This window comes from Ranitomeya variabilis, chromosome 2 (genome assembly GCF_051348905.1).
Source record: "Ranitomeya variabilis isolate aRanVar5 chromosome 2, aRanVar5.hap1, whole genome shotgun sequence".
NCBI classification, from domain to species: Eukaryota; Metazoa; Chordata; class Amphibia; order Anura; family Dendrobatidae; genus Ranitomeya; species Ranitomeya variabilis.
Window position 1 is genome coordinate 1,032,928,717 of NC_135233.1, and position 26,240 is coordinate 1,032,954,956.

Sequence of the window (26,240 nt, forward strand, 5' to 3'; positions counted from 1 at the left end):
AGCTCTGCCATGCGCCCAAACAGTAGTTTACCCCCACGTATGGGTTATCAGCGTACTCAGGGCAAATTGCGCAATAACTTTTGGGGTACAATTTCTCCTGTTATCCTTAGGAAAATAAAAAAATTGGATCTGAAATATTTTTTTTGTTAAAAAAAGTTAAATGTTCATTTGTTTACAAACTATTCCAAAAATTCCAGTGAAGCACCAGAAGGGTTAATAAACTTCTTGAATGTGGTTTTGCGTACCTTGAGGGGTCTAACCTACAGCAGAATGTGGAGTACATAGTCCCATACACACATATGGAAAATTTTTAACGCAATTTTATTAACAATCATAAATAACAACATCATAGAATAAATATATACAGACTGACAAGACCAGGTACAGAATGGTGCAAATACAGACTGACACAAGCTACTGTAGTGGCAATATGGTAGATAGCAGTTAAGTCATATACCCCTCCTAAAAAGTGCTAAGTTATGGAGTGCCAATATAAGGCTCAGTTCCCACTCCTTACTGAGATCGCTATATAGCATCCCACCCGACTATTACTGAAAAAAAGAGGGGGAAATAGAAAGGAAGAGTATGTCGCTCATCTTACCCATCAGTATATGCCAGTAGTGTGTCTGCAGAAGCCCCGACGCGCGTTTCGCATTGGGCTTCCTCGGGGGGCTGTAAGTGTGTGTGCTTTGGGCGCTCATTTATATCGTGGGTGCACCTGTGTTTGATAATCAGCGCCATTATCGGTGCATGCGCATCGTCATGCAGGTCCGTAAGTATGCATCGGCTCCTGCTCTTCCTGTGGCAGGGCTGGGAGAGGGAAATCCCTCGTGACGTCAGTAACCCGCCGCGTCACATCCTGGAAGCAGGAGGAGATGCACACCGGACTCCTGCCGCACTGCGCATGCGCGCGCGCCGCAAACACCATTTTGGAGAAGGGAAAAACTACTACTGGTGAGTATTACATGCCATCCTGAGATGGAATGACGCTGCATAGTAGGATTAATATGAATAAAGTGACTAAGTGCAATGTGGAGTACTACTAAAAGACGAAGCAGACCCATAGCTACCGCCTCATTAGCATATAAGAAAAATACCGAATACGGCAAAAAAATGAAATACAAAAATATTAAAAATGATATTAGTGACCACTCTCAATAGTATTGACGACAGTCATTAACTGAAATAACTGAAAATATAAAGATAGTCGCATATACGTTATCTAAAAGTGGTATACAGTGCTAATAAAGTGAAAATAGAACAAAAAGGCAGAGAAAAAACCAATGCTGTAAACCTCACTAAGAGATATGAGCATACATATCCGTACAGCATGAGAATAAAAATAATTAATATTAATAACTTTGTGAAACAAAAATATATAAAAAAAGGGGATAAATAAACCCCAAGAGAGTCTATACATAAATGTCCTAAATTTCAGACCTAGGACCCTTACATATACACTAATATAAAAGCAGCACACACTGACAACAGATGAATACAATAGAATACTCTCATCTTCAAAAGAATCTTCAGTAGAGTTTACTTTCCCCTTCATTTTTCTCCATAGGGTGTCCTGCTTCAAGTGCCCTCTGACACCACGACAAAACTCAAACGCTCCAAAGGTAAGTGAATGGAGACAATGGACCAGTACGACAAAAATACTACATATAGAATATAAGAACACACAAAATTAAAATCCAGAATATCACAAAGACTAAAAACTGACCCGACAAGGTCTAAAGGAAAGATGAGAAACTCAATTGCTCATTAAGACCATGTGGGGACATGGTACCTAAAATTGCTATCCAGCGGCATTCCAATTGTGCTAGTGTCCGTTTCATATCACCACCTCTAGTACCACACCTCACATGGTCAATGCCAAAGATTTTTAGGTCCTTGGGATTACACTCATGATGGAGCCTGAAATGGCGTGGTATTGTTTTTAAGTTGGCAATGTCTTCCTCCTTCTTTGCCGCCATGATATCTCTTATATGCTCACGTGTCCTTACCCTGAGCTCCCGTGAAGTGAGGCCCACATAAAATAGGCGACATGAGCATTTAGCCAAGTACACCACAAATGTAGTACTACAGCTAATGTAGTCAGTGATTTTAAATTCTTTACCACCATCGGCCGAGGTGAAAGACACTGCCCTTATATGGTTACGACACGCTAGACAATCTCCACAGGGATAAAATCCCCATCTACGTTTGCCTGCTCCAAAAATGGCTGGGGCCTTGGTTGTATAATGGCTCCTAACCAAAATGTCTCTCAGATTCTTCCCCCTCCTTGCTGTCATGAGAGGTTCATCAGAGAGACATTTAGCAAGTGTAGGTTCAGTTTTTAAGATAGGCCAGTGTTTACTCAAGATTTTTCTCATTACTCCCCATTAGGGTTGAGCGACTTTCATTTTTTTAAGATCGAGTAGGGTTTTGGGAAACCCGATTTTGTCCAGAGTCGAGTCGAGTGCAGTCGGCCGATTATCGCTAAAAGTCGGGGATCGACCGAAACACGAAACCCAATGCAAGTCAATGGGGAAGCATAGTCGGCAGTGAGTGGAGGCCAGGAAAACACCTACAGTGCCCATTTTAATGCCAAAAACATCCATTCTTGTTTCTGAAGCTTGCCAATCTTAATTAACTGTATAATAATAGTTGGGCATAGGGAATTGGGGGAAAGTTGTGGGGGGAGTAGGGCTGGCTCAAGTTTTTCGTGGGCCCAGGAAATGCGGACTACGTCACGGCGGTGTTGCAGGGAAAGGTAAGTATTTAAAAGTTGCAAGTGCTGTGATCCTGAGCAAGCAGGGGGGGGCCCACTCGTTCGCATTGCCACTGGCACAGGGCCCCTCAAAGTACGGCGGTGTGTTTGCATGGCGGGGGCGCCTCCCACCAGCAGCGACACTTTTGCGTACTCTGAGGGGCCCTGTGCCAGTGACGTCGCCAACGAGTATGCCCCCCCACCTGATGAAGGAACCTGCACTTTCATCTGCACCTTCCTCTTTGTCCCTGTGTAAGGTGGTATAACATGCGGGAAGGGGAACCTTACTTTCAGCAGGGTCAGATTCTGGCTGTGTAGAGTACAAGGGGAATGTAGTGGTCTAGGTCAATGTACCAGCAGACTCATTTAGCAGTGGCTGGGCAATGGGCAGGATGAGGAGGAAACAGATATAGGGCCAAAGAATAAAGTAGGCTACATGCAGTTCAAAATTGGTAACAGGACTAAACAGGCGGCATTGCTTTGTTCAGTGGAGTAGCAAACCCAAGAGCAGCAGACACTGTTTCAAGGGCCTAACCACACTAGTAGGCCAAATGCAGTTTAATATCTGATAGTATAGGGCGAAAGCCAGAATGTGGAAGCTCAGCTTTGTTCAGTTGAGGACAACACCAGGGAGGGGCAGACACCTTTAGTAGGCCGGAAAAGCCTATTGCATTTTTTAAAATGGTAATTTGGAGCAGAAGGTTGAAGCTCAGCTTTATTTAGTTGAGGGCAACACCAGGGAGGGGCAGAAGCCGTTAGTAGGCCCTAACCACCATTTTTTTTTTTTAAAACCACTTAATGAGAGCCGGAAGGTTGAAGCTCAGCTTTATTTAGTTGAGGACAACACCAGGCAGGGGCACACAGACAGACACCTTTAGTAGGCCGGAAAAGCCTATTGCATTTTTTAAAATGGTAATTTGGAGCAGAAGGTTGAAGCTCAGCTTTATTTAGTTGAGGACAACACCAGGCAGGGGCACACAGACAGACACCTTTAGTAGGCCGGAAAAGCCTATTGCATTTTTTAAAATGGTAATTTGGAGCAGAAGGTTGAAGCTCAGCTTTATTTAGTTGAGGACAACACCAGGCAGGGGCACACAGACAGACACCTTTAGTAGGCCGGAAAAGCCTATTGCATTTTTTAAAATGGTAATTTGGAGCAGAAGGTTGAAGCTCAGCTTTATTTAGTTGAGGACAACACCAGGCAGGGGCACACAGACAGACACCTTTAGTAGGCCGGAAAAGCCTATTGCATTTTTTAAAATGGTAATTTGGAGCAGAAGGTTGAAGCTCAGCTTTATTTAGTTGAGGACAACACCAGGCAGGGGCACACAGACAGACACCTTTAGTAGGCCGGAAAAGCCTATTGCATTTTTTAAAATGGTAATTTGGAGCAGAAGGTTGAAGCTCAGCTTTATTTAGTTGAGGACAACACCAGGCAGGGGCACACAGACAGACACCTTTAGTAGGCCGGAAAAGCCTATTGCATTTTTTAAAATGGTAATTTGGAGCAGAAGGTTGAAGCTCAGCTTTATTTAGTTGAGGACAACACCAGGCAGGGGCACACAGACAGACACCTTTAGTAGGCCGGAAAAGCCTATTGCATTTTTTAAAATGGTAATTTGGAGCAGAAGGTTGAAGCTCAGCTTTATTTAGTTGAGGGCAACACCAGGGAGGGGCAGAAGCCGTTAGTAGGCCCTAACCACCATTTTTTTTTTTTAAAACCACTTAATGAGAGCCGGAAGGTTGAAGCTCAGCTTTATTTAGTTGAGGGCAACACCAGGGAGGGGCAGAAGCCGTTAGTAGGCCCTAACCAAAGTTGAAGGCCAAATGCAGTTTAATTTCTGATACTATAGGCCGAAAGCCAGAAGGTGGAAGCTCCGATTTAGACAGTGGAGGACAATTTGAATTAGGGACTGCAGACAGACTTAGTAGGCTGTCCCCTGTGGACCATGCATCCACCACATTAACCCATTGCGCCGTAATGGACACGTAATCTTCCGTGGCCATGCCTACAGGTCCATGCGTCTGTTGTCAGGTGCACCTTTGTACTCACAGATTGCCAGAGTGCATGGACAATGCGGTCATCTACATGCTGGTGGAGGGTTGGGATGGCTTTTCTCGCAAAAGAAGTGTCGACTGGTTAGCTTGTAGCGTGGTACAGCGTAGTCCATCATGGCCTTATTAATAGTAAATAAAATATATAACTAGGCTCTATGAACTTTTAAATAGGTTCCAGGGGTACACGGGCAGCATTGGTGTGGTCAGTGGAGGAGTATTGCAAGTAGGGGCTGCAGACAGGCTATCAAAGGCCTAAAATAACAAACAGTAGGCAGTCATGGCAGTTTTACATCGGTTACATGGATACACAGGCAGGCACTCCAGGCAGCATTGTGGTCAGTGGAGGAGTATTGCAAGTAGGGGCCGCAGACAGGCTATCAAAGGCCTAAAATAACAAACAATAGGCTCATTGCAGTTTTACAGCGGTTACATGGATAGACGGGCAGGCAGCTTGGTGGTGAGTGGAGGAGTATTTAAAGTAGGGACCGCAGACAGGCTATCAAAGGCCTAACATAACAAACAATAGGCTCATGGCAGTTTTACAGCGGTTACATGGATACACGGGCAGGCAGCTTGGTGGTCAGTGGAGGAGTATTTAAAGTAGGGACCGCAGACAGGCTTCAAAGGCCTAACATAAGAAAATGGGCTGGCTGTAGGCACATTATAATTGGTTCCAGGGGTACACGGGCAGCAGTGGTCTGGTCAGTGGAGGACTAGTGGAAGGAGGGACCGCAGACAGGCTTCAAAGGCCTAAAATAACAAACAATAGGCTCATGGCAGTTTTACAGCGGTTACATGGATACACGGGCAGGCAGCTTGGTGGTCAGTGGAGGAGTATTTAAAGTAGGGACCGCAGACAGGCTTCAAAGGCCTAACATAAGAAAATGGGCTGGCTGTAGGCACTTTATAATTGGTTCCAGGGGTACACGGGCAGCAGTGGTCTGGTCAGTGGAGGACTAGTGGAAGGAGGGACCGCAGACAGGCTTCAAAGGCCTAACATAAAAAAATGGGCTGGCTGTAGGCACTTTATAATTGGTTCCAGGGGTACACGGGCAGCAGTGGTCTGGTCAGTGGAGGACTAGTGGAAGGAGGGACCGCAGACAGGCTTCAAAGGCCTAAAATAACAAACAATAGGCTCATGGCAGTTTTACAGCGGTTACATGGATACACGGGCAGGCAGCTTGGTGGTCAGTGGAGGAGTATTTAAAGTAGGGACCGCAGACAGGCTTCAAAGGCCTAACATAACAAACAATAGGCTCATGGCAGTTTTACAGCGGTTACATGGATACACGGGCAGGCAGCTTGGTGGTCAGTGGAGGAGTATTTAAAGTAGGGACCGCAGACAGGCTTCAAAGGCCTAACATAAGAAAATGGGCTGGCTGTAGGCACTTTATAATTGGTTCCAGGGGTACACGGGCAGCAGTGGTCTGGCCAGTGGAGGACTAGTGGAAGGAGGGACCGCAGACAGGCTTCAAAGGCCTAACATAAAAAAATGGGCTGGCTGTAGGCACTTTATAATTGGTTCCAGGGGTACACGGGCAGCAGTGGTCTGGTCAGTGGAGGACTAGTGGAAGGAGGGACCGCAGACAGGCTTCAAAGGCCTAAAATAACAAACAATAGGCTCATGGCAGTTTTACAGCGGTTACATGGATACACGGGCAGGCAGCTTGGTGGTCAGTGGAGGAGTATTTAAAGTAGGGACCGCAGACAGGCTTCAAAGGCCTAACATAAGAAAATGGGCTGGCTGTAGGCACTTTATAATTGGTTCCAGGGGTACACGGGCAGCAGTGGTCTGGTCAGTGGAGGACTAGTGGAAGGAGGGACCGCAGACAGGCTTCAAAGGCCTAACATAAAAAAATGGGCTGGCTGTAGGCACTTTATAATTGGTTCCAGGGGTACACGGGCAGCAGTGGTCTGGCCAGTGGAGGACTAGTGGAAGGAGGGACCGCAGACAGGCTTCAAAGGCCTAACATAAAAAAATGGGCTGGCTGTAGGCACTTTATAATTGGTTCCAGGGGTACACGGGCAGCAGTGGTCTGGTCAGTGGAGGACTAGTGGAAGGAGGGACCGCAGACAGGCTTCAAAGGCCTAAAATAACAAACAATAGGCTCATGGCAGTTTTACAGCGGTTACATGGATACACGGGCAGGCAGCTTGGTGGTCAGTGGAGGAGTATTTAAAGTAGGGACCGCAGACAGGCTTCAAAGGCCTAACATAAGAAAATGGGCTGGCTGTAGGCACTTTATAATTGGTTCCAGGGGTACACGGGCAGCAGTGGTCTGGTCAGTGGAGGACTAGTGGAAGGAGGGACCGCAGACAGGCTTCAAAGGCCTAACATAAAAAAATGGGCTGGCTGTAGGCACTTTATAATTGGTTCCAGGGGTACACGGGCAGCAGTGGTCTGGCCAGTGGAGGACTAGTGGAAGGAGGGACCGCAGACAGGCTTCAAAGGCCTAACATAAAAAAATGGGCTGGCTGTAGGCACTTTATAATTGGTTCCAGGGGTACACGGGCAGCAGTGGTCTGGTCAGTGGAGGACTAGTGGAAGGAGGGACCGCAGACAGGCTTCAAAGGCCTAAAATAACAAACAATAGGCTCATGGCAGTTTTACAGCGGTTACATGGATACACGGGCAGCTTGGTGGTGAGTGGAGGAGTAGTGCAAGGAGTGTCTGTCCCAGTACTCCCAAAATATAAATAGATGTTAATGTCTCGCAAAACAACCAAAACAAAAAAAAAGGTGGCATACTTAGGTACAGGGGTGGGCTCATCTGCTGAGTTTCTGACATAGTAATTTGGCAGTAACTATTTAATGGTGCCAATATAGGACACAGACACAGACTACTTTAAGTTGCATCGTAGATGTCTACAAATTTGTATTGTCAGTGCCAGACATTGAATGATGTCAGCGAATAGACTAAAGATTGGTGGAGCTGTGCGACATAATTTTGCATGTGGTAGAGCACATTTTGAGCTGGGGTAGGGGGGAACTCTCTAGAGGCCGGCGGGACCGCCCCAGGGCCCCTCATGTTACAACGGTGTGTCTGACGTTGGGTGTGCACCACCACCGCCAGAGACACTACATTGTACTATGAGGGACCCAGTAGCAATGCCGTCAACCAAAAGCGAGCACACCCACCTCTTCAGACAAACAGCAGTCTCACGGGTGCTTGCGCCAAGTCGCGATACCACGGCCCCGTGTGGGGAGTTTGGCCATTTAGGGAGGTGTAAACATGTCGTATGCTGTACAATCAGCTGCAGCAAATTAGACATTAGAAAAGTAATTCACAGGCAAGAGCCTTTCATAGGAAAGCTAGGTGTCGGCCGGGCAAGGTGGGGCAAAAGATTTCGAAATCCAGTTGTGGTTCATTTTAATGAATGTTAGATCGTCAACATTTTGGGTAGCCAGACGAGTCCTTTTTTCGGTTAATATTGAACCTGCAGCACTGAATACTCTTTCTGATAGGACACTTGCTGCCGGGCAAGCAAGCTCCTGCAATGCATATTCTGCCAATTCTGGCCAGGTGTCTAATTTGGAGGCCCAGTAATCAAATGGGAATGACGGTTGAGGGAGAACATCGATAAGGGATGAAAAATAGTTAGTAACCATACTGGACAAATGTTGTCTCCTGTCACTTTCAATTGATGCAGCAGTACCTGTCCTGTCTGCGGTCATAGCAAAATCACTCCACAACCTGGTCAGAAAACCCCTCTGTCCAACGCCACTTCTGATGTGTGCACCCCTAACACTCCTAGTCTGCTGCCCCCTGGAGCTCGTGTGAGAACGATCACGTGCGCTGTGTGCTGGGAATGCCTGAAGCAAACGGTCAACAAGAGTTGATTGTTTGGTTGCTAATATTAGTTCCAAGTTCTCATGTGGCATAATATTTTGCAATTTGCCTTTATAGCGTGGATCAAGGAGGCAGGCCAACCAGTAATCGTCATCGTTCATCATTTTCGTAATGCGTGTGTCCCTTTTTAGGATACGTAAGGCATAATCCGCCATGTGGGCCAAAGTTCCAGTTGTAAAATCTCCGGTTGTGATTGGTTGAGGGGCAGTTGCAGGCAAATCTACGTCACTTGTGTCCCTCAAAAAACCAGAACCCGGCCGTGACACGCAACCAATTTCCTGTGCCCCCGGGAAAGGTTCGGCATTAAAAATATACTCATCCCCATCATCCTCCTCGTCCTCCACCTCCTCTTCGCCCGCTACCTCGTCCTGTACACTGCCCTGACCAGACAATGGCTGACTGTCATCAAGGCTTTCCTCTTCCTCTGGTGCAGACGCCTGCTCCTTTATGTGCGTCAAACTTTGCATCAGCAGATGCATTAGGGGGATGCTCATGCTTATTACGGCGTTGTCTGCACTAACCAGCCGTGTGCATTCCTCAAAACACTGAAGGACTTGACACATGTCTTGTATCTTAGACCACTGCACACCTGACAACTCCATGTCTGCCATCCTACTGCCTGCCCGTGTATCCTCCCACAAATAAATAACAGCACGCCTCTGTTCGCACAGTCTCTGAAGCATGTGCAGTGTTGAGTTCCACCTTGTTGCAACGTCTATGATTAGGCGATGCTGGGGAAGGTTCAAAGACCGCTGATAGGTCTGCATACGGCTGGCGTGTACAGGCGAACGTCGGATATGTGAGCAAAGTGCACGCACTTTGAGGAGCAGGTCGGAGAACCCAGGATAAGTTTTCAATAAGCACTGCACCACCAGGTTTAAGGTGTGAGCCAGGCAAGGAATGTGTTTCAGTTGGGAAAGGGAGATGGCAGCCATGAAATTCCTTCCGTTATCACTCACTACCTTGCCTGTCTCAAGATCTACTGTGCCCAGCCACGACTGTGTTTCTTGTTGCAAGAACTCGGACAGAACTTCCGCGGTGTGTCTGTTGTCGCCCAAGCACTTCATAGCCAATACAGCCTGCTGACGCTTGGCAGTAGCTGGCCCATAATGGGACAACTGGTGTGCAACAGTGTCATCTGCCGATGGAGTGGTTGGCAGACTGCGTTCTGTGGAAGAGCTGTAGCTTCTGCAGGAGGACGAGGAGGAGGAGGAGGAGGGGGTGCGAACGCCTACAGCCAACTGTTTCCTAGACCGTGGGCTAGGCACAACTGTCCCTAAATTGATGTCGCCTGTGGACCCTGCATCCACCACATTCACCCAGTGTGCCGTGATGGACACATAACGTCCCTGGCCATGCCTACTGGTCCATGCATCTGTAGTCAGGTGCACCTTTGTACTCACAGATTGCCTGAGTGCATGGACGATGCGCTGTTTAACATGCTGGTGCAGGGCTGGGATGGCTTTTCTGGAAAAAAAGTGTCGACTGGGTAGCTCGTATCGTGGTTCAGCGTACTCCATCAGGGCTTTGAAAGCTTCGCTTTCAACTAACCGGTAGGGCATCATCTCTAACGAGATTAGTCTAGCTATGTGGGCGTTAAAACACTGTGTACGCGGATGCGAGGATAAGTACTTTCTTTTTCTAACCAGAGTCTCATGTAGGGTGAGCTGGACTGGAGAGCTGGAGATCGTGGAACTTTCGGGTGTGCCGGTGTACATGGCAGACTGAGAGACGGTTGGAGACGGTATTGTTTCCGCCGGTGCCCTAGATGCAATATTTCCTCCTACAAAACTGGTGATTCCCTGACCCTGACTGCTTTTGGCTGGCAAAGAAACCTGCACAGATACTGCCGGTGGTGCGGAAAATGGTGGCCTTACAGTGACGGAAGGGATGTTGCGTTGCTGACTAGCTTCATTGGCCGAGGGTGCTACAACCTTGAGGGACGTTTGGTAGTTAGTCCAGGCTTGAAAATGCATGGTGGTTAAGTGTCTATGCATGCAACTAGTATTTAGACTTTTCAGATTCTGACCTCTGCTTAAGCTAGTTGAACATTTTTGACAGATGACTTTGCGCTGATCAGTTGGATGTTGTTTAAAAAAATGCCAGACTGCACTCTTCCTAGACTCGGATCCCTTTTCAGGGATTGCAGACTGAGCTTTAACCGGATGGCAACGCTGTGCTCCAACAGGTTTTGGCTTTGACACGCGTTTTGGGCCAGATACGGGCCCGGCAGATGGAACCTGTTGCGATGTTGATGCCTGCTGCGGCCCCTCCTCCACCTCCGCTTCTGAACTACTGCCGCCTGCACCCTGTTCCCCCAATGGCTGCCAATCGGGGTCAATAACTGGGTCATCTATTACCTCCTCTTCGAGCTCGTGTGCAACTTCGTCTGTGTCACTGTGTCGGTCGGTGGTATAGCGTTCGTGGCGGGGCAACATAGTCTCATCAGGGTCTGATTGTGGATCTGTACCCTGAGAGGGCAATGTGGTGGTCTGAGTCAAAGGAGCAGCATAGTACTCTGGCTGTGGCTGTGCATCAGTGCACTCCATGTCAGAATATACTTGTAATGGGCATGGCCTGTTAAATGTTTCACTTTCTAAGCCAGGGACGGTATGTGTAAAGAGCTCCATGGAGTGACCCGTTGTGTCGCCTGCTGCATCCTTCTCTCTTGTTGTAGTTTTTGCTGAGGAGGACAAGGAAGCGACTTGTCCCTGACCGTGAACATCCACAAGCGACGCGCTGCTTTTACATTTACCAGTTTCGGAAGAGGAGGCAAAAGAGCTAGAGGCTGAGTCTGCAATGTAAGCCAAAACTTGCTGTTGCTGCTCCGCCTTTAAAAGCGGTTTTCCTACTCCCAGAAAAGAGAGCGTTCGAGGCCTTGTGTAGCCTGACGACGAAACTGGCTCCACAGCTCCAGACTTAGGTGGAATATTTTTATCCCCACGACCACCTGATGCTCCACTACCACTACCATCATTACCAGCTGACAATGAACGCCCACGACGACCTCTTGCACCAGACTTCCTCATTGTTTTAAAATCTTAACCAAAGTAACTTTATTTGTTGCTGTCAAACAACTTACACGGTGAGCTATAACTTCAGTATGATTTCAATATCCCTTAACAGGTTGGTGAGACCACAAGGAAAATCAGGCACAATGTTACACACTCTGTTTTCTGTGGCACAAAATCACAGAGATGACACACACGCAGGACTGTCACTCAAGCACTAATGTCAATATTAATCTCCCACCTAATTTTTTTTTTTTTTTTCTCAGGGAGACTTTAGAAACCAAATAATATTAAAAAAAAAAAAAAAAAAAAGGCTTTCTATGGCCCACAATTAGAGAGAGAGAGGTGGCACACCCAGGAGTCAAGACTGGCGCACAAGCTGAAAGGGCAATATTACTCTCCCACTGTTTTTTTAAGTTTTTTTTTTATTTCAGGGAGACTTTAGAAACCAAATAATATAAAAAAAAAAAAAAAAAAATAGGCTTTCTATAGCCCACTGAATGAGAGAGAGAGGTGGCACACCCAGGAGTCAAGACTGGCACACAAGCTGAAAGGGCAATATTACTCTCCCACTGTTTTTTTATGTTTTTTTTTTTTTTTCAGGGAGACTTTAGAAACCCAATAATATTTAAAAAAATAAATAAATAGGCTTTCTATGGCCCACTGAATGAGAGGGAGAGAGGTGGCACACCCAGGAGTCAAGACTGGCACACAAGCTGAAAGGGCAATATTACTCTCCCACTGTTTTTTTATGTATTTTTTTTTTTTCAGGGAGACTTTAGAAACCCAATAATATTTAAAAAAATAAATAAATAGGCTTTCTATGGCCCACTGAATGAGAGGGAGAGAGGTGGCACACCCAGGAGTCAAGCCTGGCACACAAGCTGAAAGGGCAATATTACTCTCCCACTGTTTTTTTATGTATTTTTTGTTTTTTAAGGGAGACTTTAGAAACCCAATAATATTTAAAAAAAAAAATAAATAGGCTTTCTATGGCCCACTGAATGAGAGGGAGAGAGGTGGCACACCCAGGAGTCAAGACTGGCACACAAGCTGAAAGGGCAATATTACTCTCCCACTGTTTTTTTATGTATTTTTTGTTTTTTAAGGGAGACTTTAGAAACCCAATAATATTTTTAAAAAAAAATAAATAGGCTTTCTATGGCCCACTGAATGAGAGGGAGAGAGGTGGCACACCCAGGAGTCAAGACTGGCACACAAGCTGAAAGGGCAATATTACTCTCCCACTGTTTTTTTATGTTTTTTTTTTTTTTTTCAGGGAGACTTTAGAAACCAAATAATAAGAAAAAAAATAAATAAATAAATAGGCTTTCTATAGCCCACTGAATGAGAGATAGCACACACAGCAGTGGCACACAAGCCCTGACTGAGGCCAATATTTTTCTCCCACTGATTGATGTAGTGTTTTTGTGTTGAGGTAGATTTTAGAACACAAATCAAGGGAAAAAAAAAAAAATGCTTTCTATGGCCCACTGAATGAGAGAGAGGTGGCACACCCAGGAGTCAAGCCTGGCACACAAGCTGAAAGGGCAATATTACTCTCCCACTGTTTTTTTATGTATTTTTTGTTTTTTAAGGGAGACTTTAGAAACCCAATAATATTTTTAAAATAAAATAAATAGGCTTTCTATGGCCCACTGAATGAGAGGGAGAGAGGTGGCACACCCAGGAGTCAAGACTGGCACACAAGCTGAAAGGGCAATATTACTCTCCCACTGTTTTTTTATGTATTTTTTGTTTTTTAAGGAAGACTTTAGAAACCCAATAATATTTTAAAAAAAAAATAAATAGGCTTTCTATAGCCCACTGAATGAGAGGGAGAGAGGTGGCACACCCAGGAGTCAAGACTGGCACACAAGCTGAAAGGGCAATATTACTCTCCCACTGTTTTTTTATGTATTTTTTGTTTTTTAAGGGAGACTTTAGAAACCCAATAATATTTAAAAAAATAAATAAATAGGCTTTCTATGGCCCACTGAATGAGAGGGAGAGAGGTGGCACACCCAGGAGTCAAGACTGGCACACAAGCTGAAAGGGCAATATTACTCTCCCACTGTTTTTTTATGTATTTTTTGTTTTTTAAGGGAGACTTTAGAAACCCAATAATATTTTAAAAAAAAAATAAATAGGCTTTCTATGGCCCACTGAATGAGAGGGAGAGAGGTGGCACACCCAGGAGTCAAGACTGGCACACAAGCTGAAAGGGCAATATTACTCTCCCACTGTTTTTTTATGTATTTTTTGTTTTTTAAGGGAGACTTTAGAAACCCAATAATATTTTTTTAAAAAAATAAATAGGCTTTCTATGGCCCACTGAATGAGAGGGAGAGAGGTGGCACACCCAGGAGTCAAGACTGGCACACAAGCTGAAAGGGCAATATTACTCTCCCACTGTTTTTTTATGTATTTTTTGTTTTTTAAGGGAGACTTTAGAAACCCAATAATATTTAAAAAAAAAAATAAATAGGCTTTCTATGGCCCACTGAATGAGAGGGAGAGAGGTGGCACACCCAGGAGTCAAGACTGGCACACAAGCTGAAAGGGCAATATTACTCTCCCACTGTTTTTTTATGTATTTTTTGTTTTTTAAGGGAGACTTTAGAAACCCAATAATATTTAAAAAAATAAATAAATAGGCTTTCTATGGCCCACTGAATGAGAGGGAGAGAGGTGGCACACCCAGGAGTCAAGCCTGGCACACAAGCTGAAAGGGCAATATTACTCTCCCACTGTTTTTTTATGTATTTTTTGTTTTTTAAGGGAGACTTTAGAAACCCAATAATATTTAAAAAAAAAAATAAATAGGCTTTCTATGGCCCACTGAATGAGAGGGAGAGAGGTGGCACACCCAGGAGTCAAGACTGGCACACAAGCTGAAAGGGCAATATTACTCTCCCACTGTTTTTTTAGGTATTTTTTTTTTTTCAGGGAGACTTTAGAAACCAAATAATATTAAAAAAAAATAAAAAAAAAATAGGCTTGCTATAGCCCACTGAATGAGAGATAGCACACACAGCAGTGGCACACAAGCCCTGACTGAGGCCAATATTTTTCTCCCACTGATTGATGTAGTGTTTTTGTGTTGAGGTAGAATTTAGAACACAAATCACGGAAAAAATAAATAGGCTTTCTATGGCCCACTCAGTGAGAGATGGCACACACAGGGATGGCACTGTAGCAGAAATGCCAATCTTAATCTCCCACAAAAAAAACAAAAAAAAACCAGGGACTGTCCTACAATTACTATCTCCCTATATATAAATAGGGGACGTCAGCAAATCACCATATACAACGACTCGACAACATATACCAAGCACAGGAGAAACAAGAGTCGGAAAAAATGGTAGAGAAAATACAAAAATATAAGAATATATTTTATTTAGAATCCATAAATAAAATTATCATATGCAATAATATATATTTGTGCAGAAATAAGTAATAAGTGACTGCATTCAAAGTGCATCTAATATACCAGGAGCCACTGGGCGGAACAATAAGACATATATTGTTGCGGTACTTAAGGATTAATTTACGTATGCACAGTAGCACCTAGTTCCGGCATAAATATCTCCATAGTAAACCATCACTGAACCGGCAACATACCGTGTCCTGATTCCCGCAACGTACAACATACGTAAAGTGCTTAAACAGTATTACCAAAGGAATTATTTACCCATAAGTGTCTATAACCGTCCGTCCAGGTCCTGGATATATACCCCGACGCGCGTTTCGCGTTAATATGTGACTGCTTCCTCAGGGGGCGCCCCCTGAGGAAGCAGTCACATATTAACGCGAAACGCGCGTCGGGGTATATATCCAGGACCTGGACGGACGGTTATAGACACTTATGGGTAAATAATTCCTTTGGTAATACTGTTTAAGCACTTTACGTATGTTGTACGTTGCGGGAATCAGGACACGGTATGTTGCCGGTTCAGTGATGGTTTACTATGGAGATATTTATGCCGGAACTAGGTGCTACTGTGCATACGTAAATTAATCCTTAAGTACCGCAACAATATATGTCTTATTGTTCCGCCCAGTGGCTCCTGGTATATTAGATGCACTTTGAATGCAGTCACTTATTACTTATTTCTGCACAAATATATATTATTGCATATGATAATTTTATTTATGGATTCTAAATAAAATATATTCTTATATTTTTGTATTTTCTCTACCATTTTTTCCGACTCTTGTTTCTCCTGTGCTTGGTATTTGAATTACTATCTCCCTGCAGTAATGTAAGCCAGGTATGGCAGGCAGCAATAGGAGTGGACTGATGCACAAATTAAATAAAAAGTGTGGACAAACAAAAAAGATAGCTGTGCAGAAAGGAAGGAACAAGAGGATATGTGCTTTGAAAAAAGCAGTTGGTTTCCACAGTGGCGTACACACAGCAATACAGCTATCACGGAGCCTTCTAGGGCAGCCCAATGAGCTACAGCACTGAGGGGAAAAAAAAAAAAATAGCTTCCACAGTCCCTGCACACCGAAGGTGGTGTTGGACAGTGGAAATCGCTGCAGCACAAGCGGTTTGGTGGTTAGTGGACCCTGCCTAACGCTCTCCCTGCTTCTGACGAAGCGGCAGCAACCTGTCCCTAAGCTCAGATCAGCAGCAGTAAGATGGCGGTCGGCGGGAACGCCCCTTTATAGCCCCTGTGACGCCGCAGACAGCAAGCCAATCACTGCAATGCCCTTCTCTAAGATGGTGGGGACCAGGATCTATGTCATCACGCTGCCCACACTCTGCGTTCACCTTCATTGGCTGAGAAATGGCGCTTTTCGCGTCATTGAAACGCGACTTTGGCGCGAAAGTCGCGTACCGCATGGCCGACAAGCACAGGGGTCGGATCGGGTTTCATGAGACGCCGACTTAGCCAAAAGTCGGCGACTTTTGAAAATGATCGACCCGTTTCGCTCAACCCTACTCCCCATCTGTGATTAAAAGTTGATATATATCGAATCTTACCAGCCTCTTCCTTACCAGGTTTTCGAAATTGGGAGAGTAGATCACATCTTTTCTGCTTTTTGGCACGTGTCAAGCCACATTTTATGCTCCTGTTACTGTAGCCTCTTGCACGAAATCTCTCCCCAAGGTCCACAGATTGTCTAACAAATGCCTCCTCTGTAGAGCAAATTCTCCTCATCCTTAAGAATTGCCCTATGGGTATGGCACCAATCGTGGAGTCGAGGTGTGATGATGAGGCATGGAGGAGTGCATTGACAGATGTTTCCTTCCTGAACACATCCGTGTGTATGTAGCCATCCTTCTGGACCAGCAGCAGAATATCCAGGAATGATATTTCTTTACAACTATAATTATAAGTGAGCCTGATGTTGAGGCTGTTGCGATTCAAATCCTGCATGAACAGCTTTAGTTGTTCCGCCGAACCATGCCAAATAAACAAAATATCATCAATATACCGATACCACCCCAGAATCCGCGAGGCGGAATGCACGCCCCCCTGAAAAATGCCCCTCTCCCAAAATCCAAGGAAGAGGTTGGCATATGAGGGCGCGCACGCCGCCCCCATAGCTGTACCGCGGTTCTGGAGGTAGTATCGGTCCTTAAAAGTAAAAAAATTATGTGTAAGGATGAAACGCAAGAGCCTCAACACCAGGTCACAAGCCTCTGGTTCAATGCTGCTGGATCCAAGGAAGAAGTCCACAGCCTCCATGCCATCATCATGGCGGATGGAGGTATAAAGTGTCTCAACATCCGCCGTGACTAAAAGCATCTCTGACTCCAGTATGAGGCCATCCAATCGTCTTAGGACGTCCGTAGTGTCCCTGACATAGGAGGGTAAAGTTTCCACTTGTGATCTAAGGTAATGATCTATAAATTTACATATAGAATCACACATCCCTCCTATGCCAGAGACAATCGGACGCCCAGGTGGATTGACAGAGTCCTTGTGGACCTTGGGGAGAAGATAAAAAGTAGGCACTATCGGATGTTTAACTACCAGTCCATCAAATGTTTTCTTATTGATAGTACCCTTATATAGTGCCTCTTCCAAAATTTCAACAAGCTCAGACATAAAGTCAGAGAGGGGATTTTTTGTGAGCAATAAATATGTTTCTCTATTGCGCAATTGTTTAAAGGCCTCTTTTTCATATTTATCAGAAGGCCATACCACCACGTCCGGTGTGCATCTCCTCCTGCTTCCAGGATGTGACGCGGCGGGTTACTGACGTCACGAGGGATTTCCCTCTCCCCGCCCTGCCACAGGAAGAGCAGGAGCCGATGCATACTTACGGATCTGCATGACGATGCGCATGCGCCGATAATGGCGCTGATTATCAAACACAGGTGCACCCACGATATAAATGAGCGCCCAAAGCACACACACACTTACAGCCCCCCGAGGAAGCCCAACGCGAAACGCGCGTCGGGGCTGCTGCAGACACACTACTGGCATATACTGATGGGTAAGATGAGCGACATACTCTTCCTTTCAATTTCCCCCTCTTTTTTTTAGTAATAGTCGGGTGGGATGCTATATAGCGATCTCAGTAAGGAGTGGGAACTGAGCCTTATATTGGCACTCCATAACTTAGCACTTTTTAGGAGGGGTATATGACTTAACTGCTATCTACCATATTGCCACTACAGTAGCTTGTGTCAGTCTGTATTTGCACCATTCTGCACCTGGTCTTGTCAGTCTGTATATATTTATTCTATGATGTTGTTATTTATGATTGTTAATAAAATTGCGTTAACAATTTTCCATATGTGTGTATGGGACTATGTACTCCACATTCTGCTGTAGGTTAGACTATTTTGGAGTGTCCTCCTTACAGGGATTCTTTTGTCCAATGTATAGGGTGTATTTTCCCAGTACTTATCTCTAAGCTATGTATCAATGGTACCTGTTCTTAGAAGTACCTTGAGGGGTGCAGTTTTTAGTATGATGTCACTTTTGGGTATTCTCAATCATATAGACCCCTCAAAGTGACTTAAAATGTAATGTGGTCTCTAAAAAAACTATGGTGTTGTAAAAATGAGAAATCGCTGGTCAACTTTTAACCCTTTTAACTCCCTATCAAAAAAATGTTGGTTCCAAAATTGTGCTAATGTAAAGACATGTGAGAAATGTTACTTATTAAGTATTTTGTGCGACATGAATGATTTAATGATGATTTAAGGGCATGAAAATTCAAAGTTGGAAAATTGCTAAATTTTCAAAATTTTCACCAAAAGTCATATCAAAGAAATTTTCCCACTATCATGAAGTACAATATGTCACGAGAAAACAATGTCAGAATCACTGGGATCCATTGAAGCGTTCTAGAGTTATAACCTCATAAAGGGACAGTGGTCAGAACTGAGAAAATTGGCCCGGTCATTAACGTGGAAACCACCCTTGGAGGTAAAGGGGTTAAGCTGCAAGTCTGCAGACACTTTATGTGACAGCAAACTTGTAAATCCTCATATCGCATGCACTGTCAGAATTTTCTAGTACCGGGAGTGATTTGCACACTTACAGCCACATTCCAACTATATTGTAAAAGAAAAAAAACATATTCTGGCTAAGAATATGTGAGCTGCTAGCAGCAACAGAAGAATCATCACCACAACTGGCACCAGGTTTCCAGACAGTAGTACTACCAAATGAAAGCCACAATTGGCCTCCTTTGCCTTTCCTTTGGTGAGAAAACTGAGAGCATTACGGAATACATGGCAAATCGATTGTCATATTACAGCCAGATCATGATACCTCTGACAGTGACACCATCAGTTTCAGTAAATTAATCTTTATGGTGAGGTCACTTTGACATTGCTTAATATGTGTTTGTGTTAAAAAAAAAACTTGAAAGACTCTTTTCAGAGTAATTGGAGAATTTGCAGTATAACAATTCATGCAAAATTGATTAACTGTGAATCAAATATTTTGTAATAATTCATTGAACCTGGCAAATTAGAATATCAAAAGATATGATTACCTCTAGTATTAATAAAATATAAAATTATTACGCTATTTGCTTGCGTTGTGAATGAAATAATTTATCTTCCATTTGGTGAATATCTTCGCTTTAGGTGTCATGCTTTTTAACTCTTGTGAATCTGTCTTATCTCATAAGCATGATATAGGTACTTGTCTCATTTGTCTTTGATGTAGGATTTGTCAATATATGCAACATGTCATCTGAAGAAACATAAAACACAGCTGTCAATATGAAAACGATCAAATGCATAATGTATGCTGGCTGAGGAATGAGTTTAGAAATGTCTGCAAGTCTTTTTATGAGGGTATTTAAAAACATTATATGCTGACATATCATTGAGCTGATCATTATTTTGCCATTGATAGGTTCATAAGTTATAACAGTTTTTGTTGTTCATTTTGGTTTTTTTTCTTTTTTTTTTAATATTTTCATTTGCTTCAAGGTTTATAGAATCAATCGCATAACAGAATTATTTTACTAGTTTTTATTTGAAATTAACAAGGTCTTAGATTTGAGAGTCACCAGGTTTGAGTTTCATCAGGATATGAGATTTGAGATTTTCCAGGTTTACATTTTTACCATGTTTTTTTAAATGTATTAGGTTTGAAATTACCAGAGTATAGTATTTAGTGTTTACTTCAACCAAACCGCTGAGGTTTCAAAAGTTTGAGATATGGGATTCACTAAATATTGCGATTTCAAATTCATAGTATTTGAGATTCACCTCTATTGACTCACACTGGACTGATACATTACAATTTTGCTCCAAACCTAATAATCTAGGAAACTATAATCATTTTCTAATATTCTGACAAGTGTATATGAATTCCAACTAAAAAAGAGTGCCTACAGCATCAGGTGATGATTGATACCTTGTTATTGGGCCATCACAAAGTAGAGAAAGAAAACTAGAAGCGTTTTGACCCTTAGGCCTGGGGTCACACTTGTGAGTTTCTCGCATCAATATCTGGCACTGCCGCCGGCACTCGGGACCGGAGCGTTCAGCTGCATAGAGAAATACATGCAGCCGCACATTCCGGTCCTGAGTGCTGGTGGCAGTGCCGAGTATTGATGCGAGTTTCTCGCATTGCACTCGCAAGTGTGACCCCGGCCTTATGTGAGTTTTGTCAAGTTATCCAGCCACATTCTGGAGACAAAATGATGCTGCTTCTCTTTTTGTATTATATAATTGTCTTTTTTGGTAGCATTTTGTGAGAATTTGGGTTTATCCTGCTTTTGTTATGCATAAACCGTTAATGAATACTCATGGTTGGTGTCTCAATATTAGGTTTGCAAGATTAAATCAATATCAAATTACAAGAAATATCATACCATATCATATTATTCCAACTGACACGTTATGCACCTGACCCAGATCTGTAAGGGCAACAAGGTACAGGATGCACCACAAAATATAGTAAATATTTAATATGATAATGGTCAGGGTGCTGCAACCGCATGGAAAGGGAAACAGTTGCTAGAAGAAAAAAGACCAATGCGTATGAATAGTGCACACCTGAGAAGCAAAATACAAATAACTACTTTTTTGTCACCAGAGCACAAACATGGCTAAAAACATTTAAAAACAACAATAACAACATCCCCATCTCTAAGCAATGCAACATCTATGTGACCCCAGGACATAACACTGTGATGGACGGGCACCACAAAAGGAATACCATACGTATGTGTAATACAGTCAGCAAGAGATTATCCCAAAATAGTAACAATACAGTCACAGATAATGCAGAGGTAAACAATTGGATATACAGTTAGGTCCATATATATTTGGACAGAGACAACATTTTTCTAATTTTGGTTATAGACATTACCACAATGAATTTTAAACAAAACAATTCAGATGCAGTTGAAGTTCAGACTTTCAGCTTTCATTTGAGGGTATCCACATTAAAATTGGATGAAGGGTTTAGGAGTTTCAGCTCCCTAACATGTGCCACCCTGTTTTTAAAGGGACCAAAAGTAATTGGACAGATTCAATAATTTTAAATAAAATGTTCATTTTTAGTACTTGGTTGAAAACCCTTTGTTGGCAATGACTGCCTGAAGTCTTGAACTCATGGACATCACCAGACGCTGTGTTTCCTCCTCCTCCCTCACCAGAGCCCCCAGGCCGATCAGGACGAGCCAAATGAAAGGCACGAACCAAATCGTCAGCATGAACATCGGACGCAACAACCCAAGAATTATCCTCCTGGCCATAACCCTTCCATTTGACAAGATACTGAAGCCTCCGCCTCGAAAAACGAGAATCCAAAATCTTCTCAACCACATACTCCAACTCCCCATCAACCAACACCGGGGCAGGAGGATCAACAGAGGGAACAACAGGCACCACATATTTCCGCAACAAAGATCTATGTAAAACATTATGGATGGAAAAAGAGGCCGGAAGGGCCAAACGAAAAGACACCGGATTGACAATCTCAGAAATCCTATAAGGACCAATAAACCGAGGTTTGAACTTAGGGGAAGAAACCTTCATAGGAACATGACGGGAAGACAACCAGACCAAATCCCCAACCCAAAGCCGGGAACCAACACACCGACGACGGTTAGCAAAACGCTGAGCCTCCTCCTGAGACAACACCAAATTGTCCACAACATGAGCCAAAATCTGCTGCAACCTGTCAACCACAGAGTCCACCCAGGACAATCAGAAGGCTCAACCTGCCCTGAAGAAAAACGAGGATGAAAACCAGAATTACAAAAGAAGGGTGAAACCAAGGTAGCAGAACTAGCCCGATTATTAAGGGCAAACTGGGCCAATGGCAAGAAGGCCACCCAATCGTCCTGATCAGCAGACACAAAGCATCTCAAATAAGTTTCCAAAGTCTGATTAGTTCGCTCGGTTTGGCCATTTGTCTGAGGATGAAACGCGGAAGAAAAAGACAAATCAATGCCCAGACTAGCACAAAAGGCTCGCCAAAACCTAGAAACAAACTGAGAACCTCTGTCGGACACAGTATTCTCCGGAATGCCATGCAAACGAACCACATGCTGAAAAAACAACGGAACCAAATCAGAAGAGGAAGGCAATTTAGGCAAAGGTACCAAATGAACCATCTTAGAAAACCGGTCACAAACCACCCAGATAACCGACATCCTCTGGGAAACCAGAAGATCTGAAATAAAATCCATAGAAATATGCGTCCAAGGCCTCTCAGGGATCGGCAAAGGGAAAAGCAACCCACTAGCGCGGGAACAGCAAGGCTTGGCCCGCGCACAAGTCCCACAAGACTGCACAAAGAACGCACATCCCACGACAAAGAAGGCCACCAAAAGGCCCTACCAACCCAATCTCTGGTACCAAAAATCCCAGGATGGCCAGCCAACACAGAACAATGAACCTCAGAAATCACTTTACTAGTCCATCTGTCAGGAACAAACAGTTTCCCCACTGGACAGCGATCAGGTTTATCAGCCTGAAATTCCTGAAGAGCCCGTCGTAAATCAGGGGAGATGGCAGAAAGAATCACCCCCTCCTTCAGAATGCCGCCCGGCTCAAGGACCCCAGGAGAATCAGGCAAAAAGCTCCTAGAGAGGGCATCCGCCTTAACATTCTTAGAACCCGGAAGGTACGAGACCATAAAATCAAAACGGGAGAAAAACAGGGACCATCGGGCCTGTCTAGGATTCAGCCGTTTGGCAGACTCGAGGTAAATCAGATTCTTATGATCAGTCAAGACCACAATACGGTGCTTGGCCCCCTCAAGCCAATGACGCCACTCCTCAAATGCCCACTTCATAGCCAACAACTCACGATTGCCGACATCATAATTGCGTTCCGCAGGCAAAAACTTTCGAGAAAAGAAGACACACGGTTTCAACAAGGAACCATCAGAATTCTTCTGAGACAAAACGGCCCCTGCCCCAATCTCAGAAGCGTCAACCTCAACCTGAAATGGAAGGGAGACATCCGGCTGACGCAACACAGGGGCAGAAGTAAATCGGCGTTTAAGCTCCTGAAAGGCAGAAACAGCCACAGAGGACCAATTCGCCACATCAGCGCCCTTCTTCGTCAAATCGGTCAGGGGTTTAACCACACTGGAGAAGTTGGCAATGAAACGGCAATAAAAATTAGCAAAGCCCAAAAATTTTTGAAGGCTCTTCACAGAAGTGGGCTGGATCCAATCGTGAATGGCCTGAACCTTAACCGGATCCATTTCTACAGATGAGGGAGAAGAAATAAAGTCCAAAAAAGAAACCTTCTGTACTCCAAAGAGGCACTTAGACCCCTTCACAAACAAAGCATTATCACAGAGGATCTGAAATACCATCCTGACTTGTTTCACATGAGACTCCCAATCATCTGAAAAAATCAAAATATCATCCAAATATACAATCATGAATTTATCAAGATAATTCCGAAATATATCATGCATGAAGGACTGAAACACAGATGGGGCATTAGAGAGCCCGAATGGCATCACAAGGTATTCAAAATGGCCTTCGGGCGTATTAAACGCAGTTTTCCATTCGTCACCCTGCTTAATACGAACAAGATTATATGCCCCTCGAAGGTCAATCTTAGTAAACCAACTAGCCCCCTTAATCCTAGCAAACAAATCAGAAAGCAAAGGCAAAGGGTATTGGAATTTGGCGATAATCAATACAGGGTCTCAAGGAGCCATCCTTCTTGGATCTAGCGATTCTCTTAGTACGCTTAGGGCAATCAGAAATAACATGAGCAGAATCGCCGCAGTAAAAACACAACCTATTCTGACATCTGAATCCTTGTCGTTCAGCTCTAGACACAATCCTATCACACTGCATAGGCTCAGGACTCCGCTCGGAAGACAACGCCACAGCGCGCACAACTCTGCGCTTGCGCAAGCGCCGATCAATCTAAATAGCCAGAGACATAGAATCACTCAGACCAGCAGGCGTGGGAAACCCCACCATAACATCTTTAACCCCTTTACCCCAAAGGGTGGTTTGCACGTTAATGACCGGGCCAATTTTTACATTTCTGACCACTGTCCCTTTATGAGGTTATAACTCTGGAATTCTTCAACGGATCTTGGCGATTATGACATTGTTTTCTCGTGACATATTGTACTTCATGATAGTCATAAAATTTCTTCGATATAACTTGCGTTTATTTGTGAAAAAAATGGAAATTTGGCGAAAATTTTGAAAATTTCACAATTTTCCAACTTTGAATTTTTATTCTGTTAAACCAGAGAGGTATGTGACTCAAAATAGTTAATAAATAACATTTCCCACATTTCTACTTTACATCAGCACAATTTTGGAAACAAAATTTTTTTTTCCTAGGAAGTTATAAGGGTTAAAATTGACCAGCAATTTCTCATTTTTACAACAAAATTTACAAAACCATTTTTTTTAGAGACCACCTCACATTTGAAGTCACTTTGAGGGGTCTATATGGCAGAAAATGCCCCAAAGTGACACCATTATGAAAACTGCACCACTCAAGGTGCTCAAAACCACATTTAAGAAGTTCATTAACCCTTCAGGTGTTTCACAGCAGCAGAAGCAACATGGAAGGAAAAAATTATCATTTTACTTTTTAGTCACAAAAATGATCTTTCTGCAATAATTTTTTTAATTTCCCAAGGGTAAAAAGAGAAAATGGACCTCAAAAGTTGTTGTCCAATTTGTCCTGAGTATGCTGATACCCCACATGTGAGGGGGAACTACTTTTTGGGCACATGGCAGGGCTCAGAAGGAAAGGAGCACCATTTGACAATTTCAATCTAAAATTGGCTGGAATTGAGATCGGACGCCATGTCGCGTTTGGCGAGCCCCTGATGTGCCTAAACAGTGGAAAACCCCCACAAGTGACCCCATTTTGGAAACTAGACCCCCTAAGGAACTTATCTAGATGTGTCATGAGCACTTTTATCCCCCAAGTGCTTCACAAAAGTTTATAACTCCCGGGCGTGAAAAAAAAAAATCCTATTTTTTCCAGAAACATGATCGTTTAGTCCCCAATTTTTTATTTTCTCAAGGGTAGCAAGAGAAATTGGACCACAAAAGTTGTTGTCCAATTTGTCCTGAGTACGCTGATACCCCATATGTGGGGGTAAACCACTGTTTGGGTGCATGGCAGGGCTCAGAAGGAAAGGAGCACCATTTGACATTTTCAATCTAAAATTGGCTGGAATTGAGATCGGACGCCATGTCGCGTTTGGCGAGCCCCTGATGTGCCTAAACAGTGGAAAACCCCCATAAGTGACCCCATTTTGGAAACTAGACCCCTAAGGAACTTATCTAGATGTGTCATGAGCACTTTTATCCCCAAGTGCTTCACAAAAATTTATAACGCCCGGGCGTGAAGAAAAAAAAATGCTATTTTTTCCACAAACATGATCGTTTAGTCCCCAATTTTTTATTTTCTCAAGGGTAGCAAGAGAATTTGGACCACAAAAGTTGTTGGCCAATTTGTCCTGAGTATGCTGATACCCCATATGTGGGGGTAAACCACTGTTTGGGCGCATGGCAGGGCTCAGAAGGAAAGGAGCACCATTTGACATTTTCAATCTAAAATTGGCTGGAATTCAGATCAGATGCCATGTCGCGTTTGGCGAGCCCCTGATGTGCCTAA